Source organism: Pipistrellus kuhlii, unplaced genomic scaffold (assembly GCF_014108245.1).
Source record: "Pipistrellus kuhlii isolate mPipKuh1 unplaced genomic scaffold, mPipKuh1.p scaffold_m20_p_36, whole genome shotgun sequence".
Classification (NCBI taxonomy): domain Eukaryota; kingdom Metazoa; phylum Chordata; class Mammalia; order Chiroptera; family Vespertilionidae; genus Pipistrellus; species Pipistrellus kuhlii.
In genome coordinates, this window is record NW_023425536.1 from 2110807 (window position 1) to 2132544 (window position 21738).

Here is a 21738-nt window from a genome sequence, read left to right on the forward strand (position 1 = left end):
ATATGGGATGATTTAGAATGTGTGACATCATGCAATGATCCGTTTCAATTACTAGATTTAATCATTATAGAATGTAGGTGCTTTTTGATGAAAAACACTGAGATTGAGAGGATTTTAATGTTGATTACATACATTTTGGCAAAAGTTAATTACTAATACTATTAGCTATCCTTGAGCTGGCTTGTTACAAACAGCCATGCTTTTTGTTTGGTCAATCCAGTGAAACCAAATTTCTAAACCAGTCTGGCCTCTGTCTCTACTGAATGCTTTTACAATCTTTAAATTAGGACAAAAGTCTGAAAAGTAAAAACAATCAAACTATTCTAATTATTCACTTGGGAATGAAACTCTAGAAATATGAACAAACTCAAGTCACTTTATCACTCCCAGTCCCCAAATCAGCTTCCACCAATCTCAAGCATTTCCATAGGAGACATTATTCTCCAGCTATACAAAATTCCCAAAGAAACATTGCAAATTTATTATAGTTAAAAGGTCCGAAGCTAAGAGAGAAACAGGAATGATAGATAGCCATGGAAATATAGTTAGAGAATTTTCATGTTGTGGGAAGCAGACCCTGAAACAAAGTGAAGTTTACAAGAATCCAGAGTTTTGCATGAGATTTAAGTTAAAGGGGCAATGGCAGAAAGCAAACTAAGGGACGACATGGAGTTCAGTACCACATTTATAAGGTTACTCAAGAATTTTCTAAAAACTGCTGAGAAACTTGATGAGACCAACAAGGACCTTAATGAGAATAAAAAAAAAAAAATACACTGTCTGGAATAAAGAATTTGCAGAAACTCAACTGTAGATCAATGTGCCCAAAGAATCAAACCAAAGATCTGAAATACAAGGGGGGAAAAAAACCCAACCAGAAAGAAAAAAAAGAAAAAAGGATCCAAAAATATGAAGATAATGTAAGAAGCCTCTGGGACAACTTTTAAGCTTATCAACATCCAAATTTTGGGGTGAAAGAAGAAGAGAGAGAGAAAAATATTAAAAACATATTAGAAGAAATAATGATAGAAAACTTTCCCCACCTAGTAAAAGAAATAGATTTATAAGTTCAGGAAGTGCACAGAACCCCAAACAAGATGAATCCAAATAGGACCACACCAAGACACATCATAATTAAAATACCAAGGGCAAAAGACAAAGAGAGAATCTTGAAAGCAGCAAGAGAAAAACAATTAGTTACCTACAAGGGAGTACCCATATGACTGTCCGCTGATTTCTCAACAGAAACTATGCAGGTCAGAAGAGAGTGACAAGAAATACCCCCCACTGGGAATCAAGCCTGCAACCCAATTATGGAATCAAACTTGGGACTCTTCAGTCCACAGGCCAACACTCTATCCACTGAGCAAAACTGGCTATGGTTTCTATGCTAATTATGTTTATGTACCTAAAATAATCTAGATAATCTATAAATATTTATAAATAGTTCTATGATATACAAATTAATATACAAGTGAAAAAATTGTATAATTAAGTTTAATTCACTCAAGAGAGTGGTAAATGCTTACTGATGACCTTGAATAAGGTAGCTCCTTAGTTCTACTCAGACTATTCATCAAGTTAAATAAATTAAAAGCAAAAAACAAAACAATTTCTGAGATATTTTAAACTAAAAATCATCATTTAAATCTCTATTTTGGAGGATACCAGCGTTAAGTACACTATTAATAATACTTATCGCTAACTTTAAGTTATTTGATGCGCATAATCCTTTTTCAAATTTTTGTGATGTTTATCAAATGAGGCTACATCCATTCCCTTAATGAGTGCTGAAGTTTAAGGAAGTTCAAAATATCTATAAAATATATAAAAATATTTCATAATTCATAAATAAGTTTCTTCAACTGTGTGCTTGTTAGTCACAGAAGGTATCTAGAATGATTATACTAGCACCACATATCCTCTGGATTTATCTAACACTAATTATACAGGTGACCTTCTAGCTCACAAAGGAAAAAATGACGCATTAACACTGGTATTTCCTTTGTTATGCTTGCCAGATTTGGAAATGCACAGTGCTATAAATCATGCATAAGTGTACTGTGCACATACCATTTTCCAGTGGCAGAGTAAGAACAATTTTATAACATATTTGTAAATAACATATTTGCATGCCTTGGTTGTAGGCTCAATCCATGGTGTGGGGCATGCAGGAGGCAGCTGATCAATGATTCTCTCTCCTCATTGATATTTCTCTCTCTCTTTTCCTCTCACTTCCTCTCTGAAATCAATGAAAACATATTTTTAGAAAAGCATTAACCTTAATGTTAAAAAGGTAAGACAAAGCCTACTGAAAGGAAATCAAAACATCTAAAAACATCTCTCCTTCTACATAAACCAGCTTTTTAGAGTTTATACCAGAAATAAACTTAAATAGTAGTACTATAACTATGAAAATCGTTAACTCCTAAATATGCAGAACTTAATAAAAGAACTAACCCTAACATAAAGGCATTGATTTCTGTATGGAAACTGAGACTGTAAGTTATTGGAAAACTCCTTTTCTTGGCAATTGTAGCTCTAAGCTTGTGTAAATTTTAGTGCCAACAGACAGCTGCCATGGGACATTTTACTGAAAGAACAAAAGATATATTCTTTGCTTGGAGTGAGTCTGCTATTTTGCACTAATAGTAAGGTAGTGATTAAATATATCTAACCCATTTAAGTCAGAATAGCTGAAGAAAGTCACAGAAAATTGCATTTCAAAGCATATATAAAGGATGGGAATGGTGAAGCAGGTGAGGATTTTAATCATTGTGACATTCAAAAAGAGACATTTCCCAGTGGAATTCTAAGATGTGATGGTTCAAACATTAATGTAAGTCATTTTGAAGTTAAAGTCTTCATTAAAACCTGGAAGTTTATCATTTGAACTTTGTGTTTCTTACTGCCCTATTAACCAAAAAAAGTGTCAGATTTTTTTTAATTGCTTATATTCATGAGAGAGAGAGAGAGAGAGAGAGAGAGAGAGAGAGAGAGAGAGAGAGAGAGAGGAGAGAGAGAGAGAGAGAGAGAGAGAGAGAGAGAGAGAGAGAGAGGGGGAGAGAGAGAGAGAGATTTGTTGTTCAACTTATTTATGCATTCATTGTTTGATTCTTTAATGTTCTCTGACCTGGAATTGAACCTGTAAATTTGGCATATCTGGATGATGTATAACCAACTGAGCTTCCTGGCCAGGACCCAGACAGAATTTTTTGTTAATTTAAGTTTTTAAAGCTATAAATTGGACACCCAAAAAGTTACTGTTAGGTGGGCAGTTAGACATGAGCAGTTGGGGTGGCTTGCTCTAGGTCCTGAACAGGGATGGAACCAACTGCCTCCAGACCACCTCGCTATGGGCAGCCCAGCAGTCGCAGATCGCCAGTGGGCAAGTTAGCGGCTTCTTGTTGGTGCACACTCAGAGGAAAAAGACATAACCTCAATGCCAACGGGACCTCACTAGGGCTCTGGACTAATTATGATAAAGTTTGTGTTTCGGTTTTAACCCCACTCCACATGGGTTTTTCTGTGTGCATTATGTGTAAGAACATTTATAAAAGAATCATAGTTTTTGTCATCCATCCCTGAATTCAAATGAGAGGCTTCACTCAGAAAATCCTTCTTTTAAGCCCAGGAGTTGGGGGCCATGCTCTTTCTAGTGCATGCTCTATGATTCCCTTTGCCTTTCTCTTCCCTCACAGGCATGTATTCCCCAAACTCTAACACCCCCCTGAGACTTGCCACCACAGGAGAAATGGGCAGCTGCAGTTTGTCCCAGGAACACCCCATGAACCTGTTTCCAAGGTACCCCTTTCTCTGACTTCCCAGTGAGCTAAAGCATCCAAGCCATTGTCTCAAGACTGGTTCCTTTCCTCCTTTGGGAGGTCTATCTTCAATAAGCCCCATTTTGCTTTACTTTTATTTTTATTGACCTTAAAATCTTTTCTGGGTTGATGAAAAAAACCAGGTCCCAGCCAGTAATCACAATTGATAAAATTACCATCAAATATGTGCAATTACATTATTAGTATATAGATATGCTTCAAATATTAAGGCAGAATTTCCACCCCCCCCTCACCCCCCCCCCTTTTTTTTTTTTTTTTTTGCTATAATATAACTCAGTGTTTTTCAACCTTTTTTGGGCAAAGGCACACTTGTTTCATGAAAAAAATCACGAGGCACACCACCATTAGAAAATGTTAAAAAAATTAACTCTGTGCCTATATTGACTATATATAAAGTAATTCTCTTGAATAGGAATCAAATAAACACAAAGAAAGTATTTTATAATTACTTTATTATGAAATATTAAGTAAACAAAATAGTGAAAAATTATAAAATTCTTGTCTTGTCTGCACCTACGGCACACCAGGCAACATCAGTGTGCCGCGGAACAGCGGTTGAAAAACGCTGATATAACTAACAACATTACCACCACCAATTAGGAAATAACTCAATTATAGTCTATAAAAAAAAAAAAAAGCAAACAAACACTGCAAAGGTAGGAACATGAAAGAGAATCCTGGTGGGGGGATTCATGTAGAAAACATTTTTAAATGGATTCTCCAAGCGTAACATTTTGTACTAAGAGGAAAGATCAGAGGAGAATGAAATACAATAGTTTGGGGATTAGAATAGTATGTACCTTTTGTAGTTTGGAAAAATATATGAGCATAGAGACTGACACCTGCTTTTTGTGTCTAGATTTATGCAGGTTGAAGACAAGCAAGCATAGCACCTGCCAGTAAAGCAGACATCAAGCACAGAATAGAGACTGTCTAGGTGGAAACAATCTGAAAGTGGAAAAGAAAGATGGTGGACTGGCTAGGAATGTTAGGATTGAAGAATACATGGTGAGTTCTTTTTTTTATTTTTATGTTTTTGTTAATACTCATCTGAGGATATTCTTTACATTGCTTTTCAGAAAGAGTGGGAGGGAGGGGAGAGAGGAGAGAGGAAAGAGGAGAGAGGAGAGAGGAGAGAGGGAGAGGAGACATATCAGTACACTGGTTGCCTCCCACAAGTGCCCAAACTCCAGACAGGGAATGAACCTGCAACCCAGGTACATGACCTTGAACAGGAATCGAATTTTTTTTTTTTTTTTAACATATTTTATTGATTTTTTACAGAGAGGAAGGGAGAGGGATAGAAAGCTAGAAACATCGATGAGAGAGAAACATCGACCAGCTGCCTCCTGCACACGCCCCACTGGGGATATGCTTGCAACCAAGGTACATGCCCCTGACCGGAATCGAACCCAGGACCTTTCAGTCCACTAAACCAAACCGGTTTCAGCTGGGAATCGAATTCTTGACCCCTTAGTACTTGGGCTGATGCTCTGGCCACTTAAAAACACTGCCCAGAGCTCTTTTTTTAAAAAAAATCTACCATATAGCTTAAATTGAGTGACTGCAAACATGAATGTCCAAATAGGCATAGGCAGATAAAAAGGAGAGAGGGAGGAAGGGATGGAGGGAGGAAGGAACAAAGAAATGAATAAACAAGGATGGAGATAAAGGAAGAAAAAAAAGAGGAAAAAAGAAAGAAAGGAAGGAAGGAAGGAAGGGCCAAAAGAATAGGAAAGGGGAATTGAGGAAGAGGCTAATGAGCAGACCTATATCTATGTCATCATTGTCTTGAATCTGCCTAAAGAACAAGGGCCAACCTTTGCCCCAAGATGTCATCAACAGTGGAACTGTAACAGTACCCAACTCATATCTCACATCCATGGGCAGAAGAAAAGCTCTGCTTACAGTACTGAAGATGACATCCTGTCATCAGCAAAATAAAAATCTTGTTAGATGGGTTCTATTGCAGGGTACAGAAGATAGAAGAATCAATAAACTTTATGACAGATCAATATACATTATTTAATCTGAGCAATAGAAAGAAAATACAATGCCAATACAATAAACGGAGCCTTGGGTCCTGTGGAACATAAGAATTAACAGTTGGACATTGGAATTCCAGAAAGAAATGAGACAAAATGTGAGACTGAAGAAAGTATTTGAAGAAATAATAGCTTAAAAAAATCCCAAATTTGAGGAAGACATGAAGCTACAGATTTAGAAATATATTAAATAGAAAACTCCAGAAATAAAGATTTATTTTTCTGATTTTGATGGTTGTATTAAGACTCATATTTTTATCATGCTATTTCATTTTCTCCTTATAACAATAAAATAGATACAGCTCCTGCTAAAATACAATGTCTCACCGAGTGTTTGTTTTCATTTTTTTAATTAAATTTATTGGGGTGACATTGGTTAATAAAATTATATTAGAGGTCCGGTGCATGAAATTCATGCATGGGGGTGTGTCCCTCAGCCCAGCCTCCACCCTCTCCAATATGGGACCATTCAAGGGATGTCTGACTGCCTGTTTAGGCCCCCTGCTGGTCATCTTGTGGCAGCCATCTTGTGTCCACATGGGGGCAGCCATCTTGTGTGTTGAAGTGATGGTCAATTTGCATATTACTTTTTCATTAGATAGGATAGGTTTCAAGTATACAATTATATGATACATCATCTATACATTGCATTGTGTTTCCAACACCCAAAGTAAATTTTTCTTCAATCACCATATATCTGACCCCCTTTACTACTCCCCCACCCCCTTCCCTCTGGTAACAACCATACTGCTATTTTTGTATATGAGCTTTTGTTTATCTGCTTTTCTTGTTTGTTCTTTGTTTCAGTTTTATTTTTCACGTATGTTCTTACCTTTTCTTATCTGACTTATTTTGCTTAGCATGATTTTCTCAACATTCATTCATTATTTGTTACAAATAGCAATATTTCAACTTTTCTTATGGGTGAGTAATATTACATTAAGCATTGTTTTAAATTGTGCACTGTTTGGAGTACTGTGACAAAATCTTGAGACTAACACTATGTCACAAAGTCACCTAATTCACCTCACTGCATCTCATCATGTAAGCATTGTGTCATCCTAAGAAGGGTAAGTACAGTACAATAAGACACTGTATGAGAGAAAACCACTTCCACATAACTTTTATAGCAGTATATTATTGTAATTTTCCTCTTTCATTACTAGTTGTTAATTTCTTATTTTGGTGAATTTGTAAATTAAAGTTTAGTATAGGGATGCATGGATAGGGGGGGAAATCCTATATAACAAAAGACTAAATAGCCACAGCAATCCTGAGAAAGAAGAGTAAAGTAGGAGGGATCTCAATACCAGACTTCAAACTATATTACAAAGCCACTGTTCTCAAAACAGCCTGGTACTGGCACAAGAACAGACATATAGATCAATGGAATCGAATCGAGAACCCAGATATCAACCCAAATCACTATGCTCAATTAATATTTGACAAAGGAGGCACGAATATACAATGGAGTCAAGACAGTTTCTTCAATAAATGGTGTTGGGAAAATTGGACAGACACATGCAAAAGAATGAAACTAGATCACCAACTTACACCATTCATAAAAATAAACTCAAAATGGATACAGGACTTAAACATCAGACGGGAAACCATAAAAATACTAGAAGCATCCACAGGCAGCAAAATCTCAGACATATGCCAAAAGAACTTCTTCACTGATACTCCCCTAGGGCAATGGAAGCTAAAGAGAAAATAAACAAATGGGACTACATCAAAATAAAAAGCTTTTTTACAGCAAAAGAAACTATCAACAAAACAACAAGAAAGCCCACAGTGTGGGAGAACATATTTGCAAATGATACCACTGATAAAGGTTTAATCTCCAATATCTACAAACAGCTTATACAACTAAATAAAAGGAAGATAAATAATCCAATTAAAAAATGGACCTAAATAGAACATTTTCAAAAGAAGACAGAAGGAAGGCCAAAAGGCACATGAAAACATGCTCAAAGTCACTAATTGTCCGAGAGATGCAAATCAAAACAACAATGCGGTACCATCTCACACCTGTCAGAATGGCCAACATCAACAAATCAACAAACGACAAGTGTTGGCAAGGTTGTGGAGAAAAAGGAACCCTCGTGCACTGCTGGTGGGAATGCAGACTGGTGCAACCACTGTGGAGAACAGTATGGAGTTTCCTCAAAAAACTGAAAATGGAACTCCCATTTGACCCAGTAATCCCACTTCTAGGAATATACCCCAAGAAACTAGAAACACCAATCAGAAAGGATATATGCACCCCTATGTTCATAGCAGCACAATCTACAATAGCCAGAATTTGGAAACAGCCTAAGTGTCCGTCAGCAGATGATTGGATCAAAAAACTTTGGTACATCTACACAATGGAATACTATGCTGCCATAAAAAAGAAGGAATTCTCATCATTTGCAGCAACCTGGATAGAATTGGAGAACATCATGCTGAGTGAAATAAGCCAATCAATGAAAGAGAAACACCACATGACCTCACTCATTTGTGGATAATAAAGAGCATTATAAACTGATGAACCAAAAGATAGATATAGAGACAGTATATCAACAAGTAGACTGTCAAATTACAGCGGGGAGGAGAGGAAGATCTGGGGGAGATAATAGATCAACCGAAGGACTTTTATACATGCATATAAGTACAACCAATGGACACAAAACTCTGGGGAGGGAGGAGATGTGTGGGAGGGAGGGAGGGAGGGGGGGAAATATTAAAATAAATAAATAAAATAAAATAAAAAGACTAACATGCAAATCGACTGAACAGTGGAATGACGTTATTATGATGTGCACTGACCACCAGGAGGCAGACACTCAATGCAGGAACTGCCCCCTGGTGGTCAGTGCACTCCATCAGTGGGAGTGCCGTGCCAGAAGCTGGGCTCACAATTGGTGAGCACTGAGGTAGTGGTGGGAGCCTCTTCTACCTCCACTGAAGTGCTAAGGATGTCTGATGGCTCCCTGACTGAGAGAGGGCACAGGCTGGGGTGAGGGCCTCCTACCCCAAGTGCATGAATTTCGTGCACTGGGCCTCTAGTACTATATATATAGGGTTCAGTATTATCTGTGGTTTCAGAAGTCCACTGGGGTTCTTGGAATATATCCCCTGCAGATAAGGAAGGACTAATGTACATATCATAATTAAAATTCTGGATTAAACACACAAAAAAATGCTGCAAGCAACCAGAAAAAGGTAACATATTACTTGTAAGGACATACCAATTTGAGTAACAGTAGATTTCTGATTTGAAATCATGAAGATGAGTAGGAGGTGTTAGAGTAATTTTGAACTGGCCAAAAATTTACTTGACAAAAATATCCTTCAGCAATAAAATAGAAATAAAGACACTCAGGAGAACAAAAACTATGATAAGTTGTCACTAGCAGACCTACCCTTAAAGAATGTCTAAAGGAAGGATTCCAATTAGAAAGGTAATGATAAGATAAGTAGACTTACATGGCAGAAATAAAGCAAGAGCAAATGGTAACTAGAAGAGTAATATAAGTCATTCTAATAAGTTTCTTAAATTGTATTTGATAGTTGGAGCAAATGATGACACATAATGTAGTATTTAATGTATATATAACATATATTCAGATAACTGTATTTAAGAAATGGGGAGAATAAAGGAGCCTGCAGCTAAGTACATGCCCTTGATTTGAATCGAAACCCAGATCCTTTGGTCTGCAAGCTGACACTCTATCCACTTAGCAAAACTTGCTAGGGGTATGTATCTACCTTTAAAGAAAAGAATACATCCAAATCAATCAGAAGAAAGAAAATATAAAAATAAGAGATAAGCTACATAATCTATACCCATATTTCAGGTAACACATAATATTTCAGGTAACACATAATATTTCATTATAAGCTCACGTTAATGTAATATTAAAAATTAGAAAAATAGTCATAATTTTATGTCTTTTTTCAGAAAGGAAATCAAATATGCAACTTATCTAGTTATTTGCTAACTATTTATTCATTTCCTTTTTATTGACTCTATGGAGAAGCGCTGTTGAATGTTTTGAAATTGTTGCTATGGACTGATGTTTAAACTAAAATTATATTTTGATATTGTAGAACAAATATAACTCCTTGTAGAATAATGTGTTTTGGAATTCTCCCTACTAAAATAATTTTGAAGAACTAGTAAATGTTCCTGAAAATGTTTGAAATGTATGCATTTTAGCAAAAACTTTCAAATTGAGTGTATCTACAGCTGGAAATATATCACATAAAAGAAGAAAGCTTTGAACAGAAACCCAATCTTTACCATTTTAATCAGATGTTCTTTTCTTAAAACAAAATAAATTTATCAAGATGACATTGGCTAATAAAATTATAGAGGTTTCAAGTATACAATTATATGATACATCATTTGTATATTGCATCATATCCCCACCGCTCAAAGTCAAATCATACAATAGTATGATGGTTACCAGAAGGAAGGAGGTAAGGGTAGTAAATGGTAAAGTGAGACAAACATAGAGCCATAGATTAGTCAGATATTCTCTCTCTTCAACTAGGAATATAAGGTATTTTAAGTTTCCTTTTCTTCATCACCTAATGTGTTTATAAATTAGTAATTTCTTCCTTTAAAAGATGTGTCCTCTTCCCCCATTCTACCCCTCCATCAAGATCACAGTCTTTGGTTTTCTTTATCTTTTGATGAAAAGAGATATAACAGTATACTAATTATTCTTTGTAATTTCTGTCTTGTCCTACACCCTAAACTATTCATATAAGCAGCAAATCAATCTTAAAATGGCTGTCTTTCCTCCATTCTCCTTAATAACAGATCCCATCCAGATAATTCTATGAAGCACTTTATCCATTGTTTGCTTTTGCTTCTCTCAATATTTTCAGTATCATTCCTTATCCACTATACCTTCCTATCACAAATCAGAACCAAAATTCACAGTAACTTTTCTGTTGTCACTTACATTTTAAAAAACTGATTTTAAAGAGAGAAAGGGAAAGAGACTGACAAATATATAGAGAGAAACAAGTATTTATATTCCAGCTATATATGTGCATTCATTGGTTCATTCCTGCGTATGCCCTGACAGCCAGGATCAAACATGTAATCATGGTATTATTGGGATGGATGATGTTTTAACCAACTGAGGGCCAAGTTTTTCCATTGTCTCTTTAATCAACAAAATTATGTCATCTATGAGGTTGTAGCTGGCATAAAGCTTTCACTTTGTCTTTCTGTTCCAAATATTATGCTCGTCATTATATCTTCCCAATAATAAAACATAATAATTACAGTTTGGCAAATAATTTTATTATCTTAGCATTCTTTATTTGCATACTCTTGTTCTATGTTAATGTCTAATTAAAAATCTATCTGAATTTGTAAGCTTGATGTTTCTATTAAAAATCTCTCCCTTTGGACATGACAGAATACATTTTAAAGGAATTCACACTCTCCTACACTACACCATTTACTTCTTTTAACTCCTAACTGATATATATTGAGATTTAACCTATTTTTAAATTGCAAAGCCAAGTTACATTATATTAAATAATAAGAAAAAATAAATTTGAAAGTGATAGACCTATTTTGCTTCTCCTAATTTGATAATTTGCTGGTACATAAAGTACAAAATATTAAACCATTTATTTCAGGTAAAATAGGTTTTATAGCAACTCAGTTTATAATTAAGCAACACTTTCTTTTGTATTTTACTTCTATGTATTGAACTTCATAGTTTATAAGTGATGTTTTAAATCAGTAATAGTAATGTTATTTTTAAAATCTAGTGGTTATAATATGTTACATTTTATACATTTGCATTGATTTTATCTGAACTATTTTTTCCAATAAATGAGTCATCTTAATTTTATATAAATACTATTTGGTGATGCAGAATGTTTGCAGTATTCTCATATGTCTAAAAATAGTTTTATATCAGTTAAAATACACTTTTTGCTTATTTTGCCTTACACAAAGCAAATAGACATGTGGCAGTTTCATATAACAAATATTTTTTAAACACAATAATATATGTCATGCATATTCCATTTAGCAGACCATTTCCAAGCTCATTCTATTTTAGGAATTTTTATTAGAACATTAAAAGTTTCCTTAGATCAAAAGCATTAAAGCTCTGAACCATTTTTATGTTCATGCAAAAATTAATGAGCATTTCCTATTTATAGGGGTTGCCATTTGACTAGAATCTGGCAATTCTATGATCTGATCCACGCCAGAAATAAAGTAAAATAGTAGATGTTTCCAAATAAATCCAAAACTATCCTCTAGATTGTTAGGTAAAAACTGTAATGAAGTGATTTTTATAAAACTTTGTATGTTGTTTTGCATTAAATGGAAAGGCTGGGTTTTTCTCCTGATGTACAATAGATTCCGTGATTTTGCACACTGACTGTGAAGAACTCTCAACCATAATGGACTTTCAATGCATTTGTGCTGCTCCATATACTAATATATATACACTAGAGGCCCTCAGCCTGGCCTGTGCTCTCTAGCAGTCCAGGAGCCCTCGGAGGATGTCCAACTGCCATGGAAGCAGGAGAGGCTCCCACCACCTCTGCTGTGCCTGTCAGCAGTGAGCCCAGTTTCTGGCTGAGCTGTGTCTCCCCTTTGTGAGCGCACTGACCACCAGGGGGCTGCTCCTGCATTGAGTGTCTGCCCCCTGATGGTCAGTGTGCATCATAGCAACTGATGATTCCACCTTTCAGTTTATTTGCATATTAGGGTTTTATTATATAGGATGTGATTACATTATTTTACAAAGTTAAAAAAAAATTGTGAGAATTGTTTGTCAGTGCAATTTCTTTTGCCAATTCCAAAAAAAAAATTTTTGGAAGATTTATATCACAATATGGGTGCGATTGAAATAGGTTTTATGAATTCAGTTTTAGCAGTATACTTGCTTTATATACATACATATGCAAATAAGTTTTTCTTTTTCTTTTAAAAATCTATTTAGTTACCTTGGCTTCTATTCTATAAAACTATGTAACTAAGTTCATTTTTAAGGTTCTTTGTAATTCCTTGATTTTATGAATATATTTTCATTAATTTACAAGAAAAACATATTGGCTGTTTCCTAAAACTTAAAGAACAGCTTATTTTGTGGATGGTCAAGATAGATATGCTGCAGCCTGTGAACTTATTCTATAAATGGAGATCCATACACGTGCAGATTTTTAAAATTAGAATGTTGAAAAATTTGTTTTATCAGTTTCTCAGCCTATTAATACTATTGCTCCATTTCTCTCATATACTCGCCCTCTTAGAAACTGCTGGTCTACAAATGTGGACTATTCAATATCTCTGTGCCTTGATTCTTTTGACACAAAATTATGTTGTGATAAATTTGATTAATCTTAAATTCTACACCCTCACACACGTTATATTTACAATCTTAAGTTTCACTAATGCTGTAACAATGCAGCCTTGCAGTCCTAAAAATGCCTCTTTTAATACTATCAACTTAACTGGGAAGACAGTGTATAATGTAATTCAAAGGATCACTGAGTACGGATTAAAAGTCAAAACCACCTAAGGAGTCCGTGACCATGAATATGTTGTTACAGCTGGTTATGCTCTTGCATCTAAAGAACAAAATGGTACTTATAATGTTGTTAGGTAGGAGATGCTATGCTGAAGTAGAAGGAAGACTGAAGAATCTCTCATATTGCCTGGCTGGGTTGCTCAGTTAGCTGGAGCATCTGCTGATACACCAGAAGGTCGCAGGTTCAATTCCTGGTTAGGGCACATACCTAGGTTGCTGGTTCAATCCCCGGTCAGGGCTAATACGGTAGGCAACTGATGTTTTACTCTCTTTTTCTCTGTCCTCCCTCCCCTCCTTCTAATGAGAACATATCCTTAAGTGAGGATTAAAAAAAAAAAAAAAAATCAGTACAGAATCATTAAAAGCATTTCCAAGATAATATTTCCAACTTCTTTAAAATCAATAAAAGTTATAAGTATTTAGTTTGTGAAAATGATTGTTTCACATATGTAGGTTTAGAAGTTACAGTAAAAGTATATGCATTAGAAAATATGTCATCAAAATCTAGAAGTAAATTAAAAAATAGTAAAAGAGAGGAATAAAACACTTTATTTGAAAATACTAATTCTAATTCTATTGTTTTAACCATAAAAAGTATGTGAATAAAAGGAAATATCAGTATTAAGAAAACTAATAAAATTACTTTCAATTATCTTCAAATCTTTTAGGTCTATATTTTTGCCTCTCCTCTGGGATACGGAATATATATCAGTGTGGTATGATTCCTAAATTTTTTAAAAATCTTGATAACACTCAAGAGATAGGTGCTATCTTAATTCCTATCGACATCACATTTTCTAACCCTTTTTTGTATGAGGCAGGTCTGATATCTGCCCCCTTCTCCACACTCCCTTTTTAACAGCTTTATTAGAGATAATTCACAAACCATATAACTGATTAGATGAAAGTGTACAACTCAATGTTTTTCAGCATGTTCAGAGTTGTGAAACTATTACCAGAATCTCATTTTAGAAAATTGTCAGCAACCTCCAAAGAAAACCTGTACCCATTGGCAGTTACTCCTCATTTCTCTGTCTATCTCCCAACCAAAGCATTACACAAGCAAATGTAAGTTCTCCAAGTGATGTCCCCAAGGACCTTTGTAATCAACAGTCTCCTTTTCTTCCCAAGGCCTTCCCCTTGTTCATACCTAAAAAAGACCCCTGTGGAGCTCACCAAAACCCTGCTCATTAGAGTTTGAAATGACCAATCCAGTCTTAGCCCAGATGCCCCAAAGCACTTCACCCCTAGACTCTAATAAAGAGATATGCCCAGGTCCTGCCTCTCTCTCTGCTTATACACTGCCTTTGCGTTCCCATGTATCTATTAAGGCATATCGCATATTTTCTCCAGGACTTATGAGTAATAAACTCTTATTTCAATTTCCCTGTGGACTTCTGTTGAAACACAGTTCTACATTTGGCACCCTATGCCTCAACAAATGTTAGCAAGTCATAACAACTTGTGCTATGGTTTGTAACCCACCTATATTTATGTATTAATTCCATTTCCAAGGGAAAGTATGTCACCACTCTTCTAGTTATTTCTATCCTAAAGCAGGTGTCTTTTTAAGGATAATTTCAAGTTTTTATGACTATTTTTGGACAAGTTCCATCTTCTTCTTTTCTGACTTTTCTTTATGGTCCCTGTTATACTGGCAGACACTCAAATAAATGCTTTTCCTTCATGATGCTGGCCTTGGGTTCTCTATTACTTTCTAAATAATTTTACAAATTTATTTTCCATTGGTGTAACCTTGCCTAACTCTTGTTCCTTTGGGTATCCTAAATATTTGCACAGCCCAAACCTATACTCAGTGTATCATTCTTATACATCTAATAATGATTAGGCATCATTATTTGTATGTTCTAAACTCTCTTCAAACATAACAGACATTTAATATCATATTTTTTCACACATTACCTATTGATTCTGTTTTCCTAAATAATAAGCTCACTAGTTTTGTTGATGGCACAGATTTTTTTTTTCTTTAATAATACCCTCCTATTTGATTTCCCTCTCTGATTTTTACTTTTCCTCCATTAATATTCCATAATGCCATCAGGGTTATTGTTCTAAAATAAAAATGCAAAGATTTAACTCCCTAGCTTTAATGGCTCTAAATTGCCTGCAGAATAAAGTTCCACATTTATTTGCACATCACACATGACTTGTCATTATCTTGGCTTATCCTGTATGTTCAAATTCATTTTATGATTTGCCTCTTTCCTAAATTCTCCTGGGTTGTAGTAATAACAAATGAAAGTTCTCTAGGTTTTAGCAATGAAAAATTGAGAAAGCTATTGTTTCTTATGCTTCCTTGCTTCATACAACTCCCCCCCACACACATATCTCTGCCTTTATTATCTTGGCATTCTTGATGTTTCTTTAGGAAATTAGCTATATAATATGAGCAGCAGCTACATATACAGTAAAGTGAACAGGTGCTAAGTTAAGGTTACGCAGGCCATCTAGGTAAGTCACTGACGTTCTCTGTAGGTTCTCTGTAGCACAGTGGGGAGTAACTAGCCCACAGCAGGCCTGGGACACCCTAGTCTCTTTGGAATCATATGAGGGAGTTGCTGAGCTCCATTGGACCTCCTAGGAAATCTTTCTCCTTAAAAACATGCCCATGCTATTTCCTATTTGAGAAGTCTTTGGGGAAAATGTAATAGCATATTTCTGGTTAATCTTTAGTAAGTTTTGGCAATTTTTAGATTTATGTGGGATAGCTGAGGAGAGTAAAACTTATTCATGAAGAACTTTTATATCTATGTGACAAATATATAAGCCTTGAAACTAATAAAACAAAACAAAAAAATGCTTTGAGAAAAATGCTCCAGAAGCACAGTGAAATTCTTTTGTGTGTGTGTGTGTGTGTGTGTGTGTGTGTGTGTGTGCCCATGTGTTTTACAGTTACACCTAAACCAAAGAGTCCCAAGAGTCCCAGTGTAGGGAAAAAAGGCAGTTAGGGAACTGCATCTTTAGACTTGCACCTTCAGAAAGGAGTGGTTCATGTGTCTGCTTCTTGCTTGTATCCTTTCAATCACTAGTAAGGTTTGTTTTGGGACAAGATGTAAGACCCTATGATTACACTGACAATCCAACACTGGTGTGCACACAGATTAGTGACAACATTGGGTGTGTTTTGTTAAGTCCCATGTCACAATTGATAATTCATACTTCAGCCAGAGAAGGCAGGATGAGGAAGAGGAGAATTTGTTACAGTTTGTTTTACTGATGGGATTTGGAGGAAATCAACTTAGTCTCCGGAGAATTGACTAAATGGATAAACAGAAAACACAAAACAGAAAGTTAGCAAAAAATACCATTTCCTGGCTATAATTAGCAGCTCAGTTAATGCCCTCTAAAGAAGAAAACTGGGACTTAGGAGGGAAGAAGTAAAACTTTTTTTTTCTGATTACTAGAAATCCTTTCCATCTTTCCTTGGCCACAGAGGAGACTTTATATTCGTGAGCTCAGTAATTCTCTCACGGCCTTGATTTCTACAGTGTCTGTTTATGACTATTCAAGTAGCTGAAGGAGGCTGCAAGGTAACAAGGAATCAAGCTGGGAACTTCACAGAGAAAGGTGAAGAGGGGACTGATTAAACCCAACTAGCATTCTCTGAATAAACAGTCAGGTGGCATAGCCTTATCCCAGAATCTTCTGGATGAAAAATGACATGGGTTGAGGGCCAATCTTCAAGTGCGTTCAAACTTCTGTGCACAGACTTCAGACTGCTAACTTGTAATTAGAGAGAGTCAGAGCTGGGCAGCCTGTTTCCTTAAAGTCCTGTTTTCTGTTACAGGAGTTGTTTTCATACATATCTGGGCTGTGTTACTTGTAATTGTAGGAATGAAATGCGCACTTCCTTGCTTTACTGTATCCTAAGAGGCGTGTTCACTTTATAGACTCACAGACACTCCTTTATGCCTTGCTCCTTTCCTCCATCTGCAAAAAAAAAAAAAAAAAAAAAAAAAAAAAAGCCAAAAAACAAACAAACAAAAAACAACCTTGAAGCCAGGACTAAGCTATCCTCTTGTCACATATCTGACTTTCCTTCCACTTTTAAAATCTCATGTCATTAGATTGGGCTCACGGGGGAAATCCAATTTCAAGGATAGCTTATTGGCAGTTTTATTTTATCTGCAACCTTAATTCACTTTTTAAATGTAGTGTGCTATATTTAAATGTAGTGTACTATATCTATAGATTAGAACTTGCTCATCTTTGGTGGGAAAACCATCAGAAGTGGTCTAGATGTCAGAGTTGATTTCTGTGTCCCCAGTTCTTGCTTTGCTTGTAGGAATGAATTCAAACAAAAGACAACAACAAATAGTAGCAAAAGCAGGTGAGATTGTTTATTTGCAGAAAAGGAATACTCTCAGATATAGCCTAAGCAGGCAGCTCAGCCTGCAGAAGCTGAACCCAGTGCACCACTTGTTTGGGGGTTCTAAAATGTATACCTCTAGGCAAGAATGTCCCTAGGCAAGAAATAAATCGCCCCCTCCCTCATGTCTCAAAAAAAAGAAAAGAAAAAAATCTCCTTAAGCTCCAAGGCCACCCTACCTGAATACAGCTAGACCACATCCTGGAGGATGTTTTAAGTCTCCCTCTCCCTCATTGTTGAGTCTGCAGTTCTTGTTAGTTTTGATTTGTCACATCTCTCATGTATCCCCTCCAGGCCTGGACTACCTCTCCCAGCTTATGTCTATCAAGCTGCCTACTTTAACAGAGTTATTTTTCCTACCTTCTTAGCTATAATGGTAGAGCTAAGACTGAATCCTTTACATATCAGAGGAAGGATTGGAGCAGCTGAACTCGGAGTCTAAAGGAACAGTGGAAGGTTTCTTTGTTGAACTGAGTAGTTAATGCATCTCTTACTCAAAAGTCCAAGTTTTTCTTAAAGTCTGACACTGTATCTTCTGCTTGAGTAAGACCAGAACTGATGTAAATATTTTCTAAATATATAAATGAAAATTTCAATTAAAAGTCATATTTACATTTATAAATGAACTTTCTACCTTATGTTAGGATTTGATGAAATTTATTGCTTATTATATACCAATAAGCAATAAAAAGATATATTTCCAAGATAATTATATAACAAAGCACCTGTATAAAATTTTGTGTAGCTTTTTACTTTCTTAGAATGCAGGTATTGAAAAAAAGCTAATTATCAAGCTGGAAATAATTAGGATGTAATGCATTAGTATACCAAAGGTATTCTAGGTGGACATTTTTATATTCATAATCCTCTGGTTGACATATATTTATTCAGAAAAATAAAGGGCTATAGATTACTGAGCACCATTTTATGTATGCCAAAGAACTATTGACATTTCCCATAAATTATTTTTATGATTTTTATACTTTAATTTATGTGACATAAATTATTTTCTGTTTTTACAGATGAAGAAACTAAAACTCACTAGAGTTATTTAGGTTCTAAACAAATCCAATCAGGCGAGACCCAGGTCTAATGAAAAGTAAAGTGCTCCATCTACTTTAGACTCATGGTTTCCATTCTCTAAAGAATTTGTTACTATTGAAACATTTCTGCATATGAAATAAAGCAAGTGAGCATGCTTGTCTTTTAGAATGTGATATGAACCTAGAGTGATTTTTTGTTGTTGTTGATATTTAATGCAATAGAGAGAAGGGGTAATTTAGTGATCCATCATTAATATCTTACCTCTCTCTCTTAGCTATCATTATTTTGTGAAAGTTTTTTTTTAAATATTTTATTTTTTACAGAGAGGAAAAGAGAGGGATAAAGAGTTAGAAACATCGATGAGAGAGCATCATCGATCAGCTGCCTCTTGCACACCCCCTACTGGGGATATGCCCACAGCCAAGGTATATGCCCTTGACCAGAATCAAACCCGGGACCTTTCAGTCCACAGGCTGACACTCTATCCACTGAGCCAAACCGGTTTTGGCTATTTTGTGAAAGTTTTAAAAATAGTAGCCTCAGAGTAGGAAAACTAACCAAAAATATATACATAAATGTTTGTTTCCCCCCCAAATATGAATATGTAAATATTGGAATGTAACAGTGTTATTCCATCCTGTAGTGTCCCATGGTGCAGCTCTTGTTTGTTTTGGTTTATCACATCTCTCTCATATCCCCTCCAGGCCTGAACTACCTCCCCCAGCTCATTTCTATCCAGCTGCCCACATATGTTTTACTGGAGACAGTACAAACAGAAAAGCAACAGGACTCATGCTCACCCCAAAACTCTTATTACTGCACTAGAGGCCTGGTGCATGAAAATGCGTGCACTTGGAGGGGTCTCTCAGCCTGGCCTACACCCTCTCACAATCCAAGACCCTATGGGTAAGGTTCCAAGGCCTGGCTTGAGATCAGGGCCTATGGGGCTTTTCTTCCCCTGGATGCTGGTGGCCTCCCTCTGCAGGCAACAGGCTGTGGTGGAATGGCTTGGCTGGCCTTGGCCTCCCTCTTTTTTGCTGGGTGGCGGGGCCAGCCCTATGAGGGGCATCTGCCTAGTGATCACCCCTAACTTCTGGCCTGCCTACCTGATTGCCCCTAACTGCTGGCCTGCCTACCTGATCATCCCTAACCACTCTGACTGCCTGTCTGATCACCCCTAACTGCTTGCTTGATGGCAGGGCCAGCCTAGTGAGGGGCCGTGGTGGTTTGATCTCTGGTCGTTGTGGTCTTGACACTTATGACCTCTGGCCTTTTATTATATAAGGTATTAAAACATGGGCATAGATGTTCTATATGGATGTCGTCCAAGGTTCTAGGAGGCGGGGGCCTCCCAGTTGAGACTGAAGAGCACACCAAAAGAAAGGGCCTCACTCAAACACTTTGTTTTATGTAGAGGTTGGCCTAACACCAAGGGAACTAACACCAAGATTCTATGTGATTCAAAAAATGTATACCTATGCTTTCAGTATAGGAACTAAATAGAGAGTTTTCCATATTGAGGATTTAGTTTTATAAATGGAGGATGGCTGGGATCCACCTTGCATGTTCAGAATGTTATCCTCGTTCTAAAGCCTTGGTGTCTCTCAGAAAGCTGGTTTAACCCTACCCAACTGAGTTTTCCTCGCTAATGCAGAAAAGAAAATGAACTCCCTGGACAAACAAGATTTATAAATCTTCAAAAAAAATTTGTTATAAATATGCATATTTATAATTTATATATGTAAACCTAAAATATGCATTTTTGAATGGTCTATCAGTGAAAAGTAATTATCTAAATTGTTTTTTCTTTTTATATTATAATAATCATCAGTAAGCAATAAATTAGAATAGGAATCCCAGATGGAAAAGAATTAAGACTAAAAAAGCAAAGAAACTGTGTATATGTGTGTGTTGGCATTTTAGACTTAAAAATGTATGCATATAGATTCATTGAGTATGGTGCATCAGCAAGTGATCCACATTTCCATTTTTTAAATTAATTGTAGCTGTTTTTTCTTTTCAAATGAATATCGTTTATTAAATATTCATAGCTTTTTAAATTCTAAGAGATTTTTGATTAAATTTATTGGGGTGAAATTGGTTATTAAGATTATGTAAATTTCAAGTGTGCATGATCTATATATTACATTTCTGCCCACCAACCAAAGTCAAATCACCTTCCATCACCTTTTTTTTTTTTTTTTTTTTTTTTAATATTTGCTTCCCTTTACTCTTCAGTAGTCCCCAACTCCTTACTTCTGGTAACTACCATACTGTTATCTATATCTAGGAGTTTCAGTTATACATCTGACGTGAGTGAAATCACATTTTTCTTAGCTTTTTTGACTGACTTATTTTGCATTATATTCTCAAGGTCTATCCATGTTGTCACAAATGAAAGTATTTCATCCTTTCTTATGGCTGAATAAGTACTCTGTCATATATGTGTACCTCATCTTCTTTATTCAGTCACCTAGCAAATGAAACTTCAGTTGTTTCCATGTGTTGGCCAAAATGAATAATGTTGCGATGAACATAGAGATGTGTATATGTTTGTAGATAAACAATTTTCAGGTATATATCCAGAAGAGGGATTGCTAGGTCATATGGTCATTCTATTCCTAATTTTTTCAAAGGAACTTCCATACTGTTTTTCATAGTAGCTGTGCCAGTTTACATTCTCACCAGCAGTGAATGAGGGTTCCTTTTCTCCACAACTTCTCCAGCACTTGTTATTACCTGTTCTATTGATAATAGCCATTTTAAAAGGTATGAGTAGTATCTTAATGTACTTTTGATTTGCATTTCATTAAGTCAGTGAAGTTGAGAATCTTTACATATATCTATTG